The sequence below is a fragment of the Pseudophryne corroboree genome, chromosome 5, assembly GCF_028390025.1.
Source record: "Pseudophryne corroboree isolate aPseCor3 chromosome 5, aPseCor3.hap2, whole genome shotgun sequence".
NCBI classification, from domain to species: Eukaryota; Metazoa; Chordata; class Amphibia; order Anura; family Myobatrachidae; genus Pseudophryne; species Pseudophryne corroboree.
In genome coordinates, this window is record NC_086448.1 from 89,207,625 (window position 1) to 89,213,929 (window position 6,305).

A 6,305-nucleotide genomic window follows, 5' to 3' on the forward strand; every position below is an offset into this window, starting at 1 on the left:
CCGGCATTGGTGAAGGGGTCAGGCTCTTCCAGTCTGTAGCAATTTGGCATGTCATTGCCGAAACTACATGTCGAAATAGTTTGTTTTGGTGTCTATTGAGGATTGGGAGGGACATGGGGAGCAAGAAGTATTGGGGGTCTGGGGGGATAGAGATATCAAATAAGCGCGAAAGCAATATAATGAGTTCACCCCATATTTTGTGAATTTTGGGGCAGGCCCACCATATGTGTAAGAAAGAGCCACTGTCCATGCACCCCCTCCAGCAACCATCTGGGGTGTTGGGGAACATAGTGTGTAGGCGGGCTGGGACATAGTACCAGCGGTAGAGTAGTTTATATGTGTTTTCTTTAATTTTCACACAGATAGAGCTGGAGGCAGCATTGTCCCAAATATCTACCCAGTCTTCATTGTCTATAGTTACTCCCAGTTCCTTTTCCCATGCCGCTTCGTGGGGGGCTTGGGATGTGTTGGGGTAGTCGTCAAGTAAGATGTGAATATCTGATATGAGGCCCTTGGTGTTGGTGCGTTTCCAGCAAATGTATTCGAAGGGAGATAAGCGTCTGTGGAGGAGGGTGGTGGTAGTGGTGGAGTGGAAGTGTCTGATTTGTAGGTAGCGGAAGAAATCCGAAGAGGGGATTGCTGTTCCTTCACGGATATCCGCGAATTGTGGGAAAGTGGCATTGGAGGTAATATCGTTAACGTATAATATACCACTCGAGCGCCAACATGTATGCGAGGCTTTACCCATGCCCGGAGGAAAGGCTGGGTTGTGAAATAATGGAATTAGCGGAGATGGGTATGGGGCTAAATTGAACCGTCTATTTGTTAGATCCCATGTCGCTAATGAACGGCTTACTACAGGGTGCGAGAGGGCCGCGCGTGGACGCTGGTTTCGGTGAAGCCAAAGTAGGGAGGATAATGTAGCTAGGCCCGTTTCCTCTGCTTCGATTCCCACCCAGACCTTTCGTGACCCTCCCTCGTTGCACCATTGTGCGCACTGAGCAAGTTGTGCAGCATAGAAATATTTCTTAAAGTCCGGGATACCCAGGCCTCCGCCTCTGGAGGGGCGTTGAAGCAATTTAAGTCTAACGCGGGGGCGCTTATGGTTCCAGATAAAAAGGGAGGATTGGCGTTGCAGGGTCTTGAACACGTAGGTAGGGACGTAAATTGGGAGGGTCTGAAATAAATACAAAAGCCGGGGGAGTACGCTCATCTTGACGGAGTTAATTCTGCCTATCCATGATATAAAATAGCTGGACCATTCCACCAAGTCTTCCTTGATTGCCTGCAATAGACGGGGATAATTTGCTTGGAAAAGTTGGTGGTGATGGTGGGTCAGGTACACACCGAGGTATTTGATTTTCTTTGTGTACCAGTTACATGGAAGGATGTTCTGGAGGTCCTATTTGAGATCTGCTGGGATATAAAAGTTTAGGACCTCTGTTTTATTAACGTTTATTTTATATCCAGAGAACTGGGAGTATGAGGTGATCTCGGATAAGAGGGCGGGGAGGGATTGGGCTGGGTCTGTGAGGGAGATCAGGACATCGTCGGCATATAACGCTATCTTATGTTCGGATAGGCCTGTGGATATTCCACGAATAGAATTGTTGTTGCGAATTCTTGCTGCTAGGGGCTCCATGACTAGTGCGAAAATTAACGGGGAAAGGGGGCAACCCTGTCTGGTGCCGTTGGCAATCTCAAAACTGGAGGAGGAGACACCATTAACCATAACTTGGGCCGATGGGGAGCGGTAAAGTGCTTTGATCCCTTCCAAAAATTCTCCGGAGAATCCCAGTTTGCCAAGGACTGCAAAGGCAAAAGACCACGATATACGGTCGAAGGCCTTTTCCGCATCGAGGGCCAGGATGAGGGAGGGAGATTTCCTTTTTTGGATCGAATATATTAGGTCTATGGCCCTTCTGGTGTTATCAGGTGCCTGACGTCCAGGGATGAAGCCGACCTGGTCCGGGTGGACCAGACCGGGCATCAAAGGCCCCAGGCGATTAGCTAATATTTTTGCGTATATCTTCAGGTCGACATTCAATAGTGAAATCGGTCTGTAGTTCAGGCAGCTAGTCGGGTCTTTGTCGGGCTTTGGGATTACCACTATATCGGCTCGGGTGGACTCTGGTAGGAAGGGGGCTCCCTTAAAAACACTGTTAAATAGGGAGGTTAGGTGTGGGGTCAGCTCCTTCGCGAAGAGTTTATAATATTGGGCTGTGAAACCATCCGGGCCTGGGGCGGCCGACGAGCGCATTGATCGTATGGCGGCTAATGTCTCCTCCTCCGTGATTCGACAATTAAGGGCTTCCGACTGAGAATCCGACAGGGTTGGGATTGGAGTATCAGACAAGTATGAGCGCACTCCCCCCGTCTCTTCTGGAGACTGCTGGGGTGGGTCGGGTAGGTTATAAAGGGAGCTATAAAACAAACGTAATTCTTCGGCCATCACTTCAGGGTCATATGTATAGGTTCCCCTTCGTGACGAATACAATTTATCTATTGCACCCAACGCTTGCTTGCGGCGTAGTTTGTTGGCCAGTAGGGAATCTATTTTATCCATTTTATCATAGAAGCGTTGTTGCAGCTTCCGGAGGATCAATGCCGCGCGGTTGGAGAGGAGGGTATTAAGTTGTCCCCGGAGGGAATCTATCTGAGTGAGCAGGGAAGGATTGGGGGATGCTTTATGTTTGGATAGAAGGGTGGCTATTTCTGTTTCAAGGGAGGATATCTCTTGCGCGGCTTTTTTCTTAAGAGCTGACGATTTTGCTAATAAGGCTCCGCGAATCGTAGCTTTGTGGGCTTCCCAGAGAACATTGAGCGAGATATCGGGAGCTGTGTTTTCGGTGAAGTAGTGTGTGATTGCTAGTCTTGTTTCCTCTAATGCTGAGGGGTGTTGTAAAAGCGAGTCGTCCAGACGCCATTTGTATCTCTTACGCGGCACGCGGTATATATCTATGAGGAGATAGACCCCAGCGTGGTCCGTCCATGACAGAGGTGTAATGCCCGTGTCCGAGATCAGTGGCATGAGAGCAGAGGAGATGTGGATCATATCGATCCTGGAGTAGTGTTGGTGTGGGGCTGAAAAATGTGTGAAATCTTTGATGTGAGGGTGTTGAGAACGCCAAGTGTCACAGAGGCCGTGATGTTTCATGATGGCGGTAAGTGTGCGGGAGGCCCGAGGGAGGGTTGATATAGAAGCATGCGGGGGGGGCAGATCTGTCTAGTAAGGGGTCGATTATGGTGTTGAAGTCGCCACCCATAATAATGCTTCCTTGTGCTTCCCGTGATAAGCGTTTAGAAAGAGAGTCGAAAAACAGAGACTGGTCTTGGTTGGGGGCATAGGTGGAGACCAGTGTGAGAGCCGTTGAGCGGAGGGTGCCCATTACCATGAGGAAGCGTCCTTCTGGGTCTGTCACTGTCCTAGAGTGGATAAACGGGATGTTACGGCGAACTAATATGGCCACACCCCGTTTTTTACAGTCTGCCGAAGCAAAGTAGGACTGGGAGAACCATTTGCCCTTAAGCTGGGTATGGGGACCGGTGAGATGTGTTTCCTGGAGAAATGCTATGTCGATTTTCTCACGTCTGCAGGCGCTCAGGAACACAGTGCGTTTCCTAGGGGAGTTTAGGCCATTTACATTGGCCGAGAATATTTTAAGGGACATGGCTGTTTGCATGGGGGAGTATGACATATTGCCCTAAAGGTCCAGTAACGTACCGCTCGCGCCAGGAGAGGGCCACCCCTCCGGGCTTAGCTAGGAAAGGAACGGGGAGGTCAGGCAGAGGTCGCCAGAAGAGGGAAAGAAAGAGGAAAATAGAGAAGAGAAAGAAACACCCCAAACGGGGAAACATCCCTAAAGTTGTGGGTCCCATTCGGGGACCACCAGGGAGAAAGCATTGCATCAATAACATTGTAAGCATCAGTGAGGGATTATGGGGGAGTAACCAGGGTACCATGTGGGAGGGCCTAGGGTGCCCGGGCCACAAGGGTCGGGGTCAGCCTTTTTAACTATATCGGACATATTACAGTATAGGACAGTGAGAACTGTGTCCAGACAACAAGAAATTTAAACGTAAATTCGAAATGGGGAGGGGGAAGGGGGGAGAAGGAGGGGATTGGGGAAGGGGGAGAAAGGAGGGAGGGGGGGAGAGACTCACAAAAAAAAAAAAAAAAGGATATAAACAGGGGTGGGGGGGGGGGGGGAGGATAAACCACAGGGGTGCAAGCAAGTATGGTTTAGTTATAACAGCAATAAGAGAAAATAATTACGATACTGGCAGAAGGATGGAGGTCGGATCATCCACGACTTTGGCTCAGTTCAATGCGCGCAAGTGTTGCGCCAGCATGACGTGTATGATCTACAGTGGGGGGATCCCCAAGTCAGGGAGGGTCTTTGTCCGTGTTACGCTGTCGGGTCACCCTTGTCCAGTCGGGAAGGGGTGGCGGAGGGTACGGTGTTTTCGATGAGGAAGTCGCCGACTCTGCTACGGGTGATGCTGGGAGGAGATCTAACTTTGCCAGTAGTTCCTGTCCCTGGTTTAGGGTCTTGACTGAGTGGACAAGGTTGTTGACCGAGACATGGAGTTGAAAGGGGAATCCCCATCTGTATCTGATCTGATGCTGACGCAGGATCCGGGTGACCGGCTGGAGGTCCCGCCGTTTCTGGATCGTGGAGGGGGCTAGGTCCTGATAAATCTGTAGTTGCATACCCTTAAACAGAGTCTCCGGTGAGTCTCGAACGGAGGACAAGATTTTCTCTTTCGAACGGAAATAATGGAAACGGATAATAACATCCCTGGGTGGTTGGGCAGGAGACGGTTTTGGACGGAGTGCTCTGTGTGCCCTGTCGCAGAGGCATTCTTTATCTGTGAGGTCTGGTGTTATGTGCGTGAAGAAATCTCTCAGAAATGCCGGCAGCGATGTTCCGAGGACCGATTCCGGGATGCCGCGTATGCGTAGGTTGTTTCTACGCGAGCGATTTTCTTGGTCCTCTTGTCGCTCTTTGAGGGTCTCCATTTCTTCGTGCAATCTAGTGATCTCACTGTCAAGTCGGTGTTGGGAGCGACAGAGATCGTCTGTCTTGGTTTCCAATGTGTCCGTTCGATTGCCAAGGGCTGTAAGGTCTGATTTAAAGTCGGCTATGGCGTTCGAGAGTTCCTGTTTGAACGCAGATTGTACCCCCTCCAGTAGGCTCGACATGACCGCCTGTATCTGAGGGTCGATACCCGTTTCCAATGAGCACGGAGAGGGGGGGGAGCCTGCGGACATGTTGGGGTTCTGTGGGCCCTTAGGTTTTGAGCCAAAGAAGTTAGTCGGGACTTGTGTTGCTTTTTTATTTTTAGACATAGTGGCATGTATGTACCAAAAAAAAAAAAAAAGGGGGGGGGGGGGTGAAGGTGGAGGTGAAAAAAAAAAAAGGGAATGAAAAAATTGTTAACGGGGGGACACAGTTCAGGGTCCGTATATTAGTCCGGGGAGGTCGGACTGCTTTCCGTTTTAGGTTTGCACCGGTCTCCTTTGCAGCTGGTGGGGTGAATGGTGGAAGCCCCAGGAGGGTCGGGGGGCGGAGGAGGGTGTCTTGTCAGGTTCGTAGGAGTTGGTCGGTGTTCAAAATTATTTCGTGTTCCTGATTTCTGTTATTGTAGATCAAGTAGCTCACCCGAGGGGGATAAATTTGTCTTCTTCAGGTGTCCTAACCTTTGAGTTGGGGATAGTGTGCCTGAACGTTATAGATAGATTTGTATTACTTAGTTATGGCACTTTATTATCCTGCGTTAACGCATCTTAAGAGTGGGTCGGGAACATTTAGATCCGAGTGTCATGACGTCGGGGGCTGGGCTTTCCCAGGCGTCAGCTCCGGTGTCGAGGTAGGTTGCGGCTTAACCCTTCATCCCGTGGCCCCGGTTTACCCCGTGGATATTAAAGCTCTTTCATGGTTGTCGCCACTGCGGGCGGTAGTGCTGGCAGAATCTGTGGGTCTGCACGGGTGAGAGGTGTGTGGTATAATGCAATTTATCTTCACCCTGGCTAAATGCCAGAAAGCAAAATGGAGGTTCCGGGTTCGTGTCACAGGATTCTATGGGGCAGGGGTGCAGATCGGGGATGATTGCTGTGGCAACAGCAGGTACTCACCACCCTCCAAGTGGACCAGGCATTGAAGGTAAATCAGCCCGCTGAATGTGTTTTACAGCTTTTCAGGGCTTCCCTTAGGTGTGCACAGCTCTCTCCAGCTTATGGCCCGGGAATCCAAGATGGCCGCCGCAGCTCACACAGGGCAGTCCACCCTCCTCAGAAATCT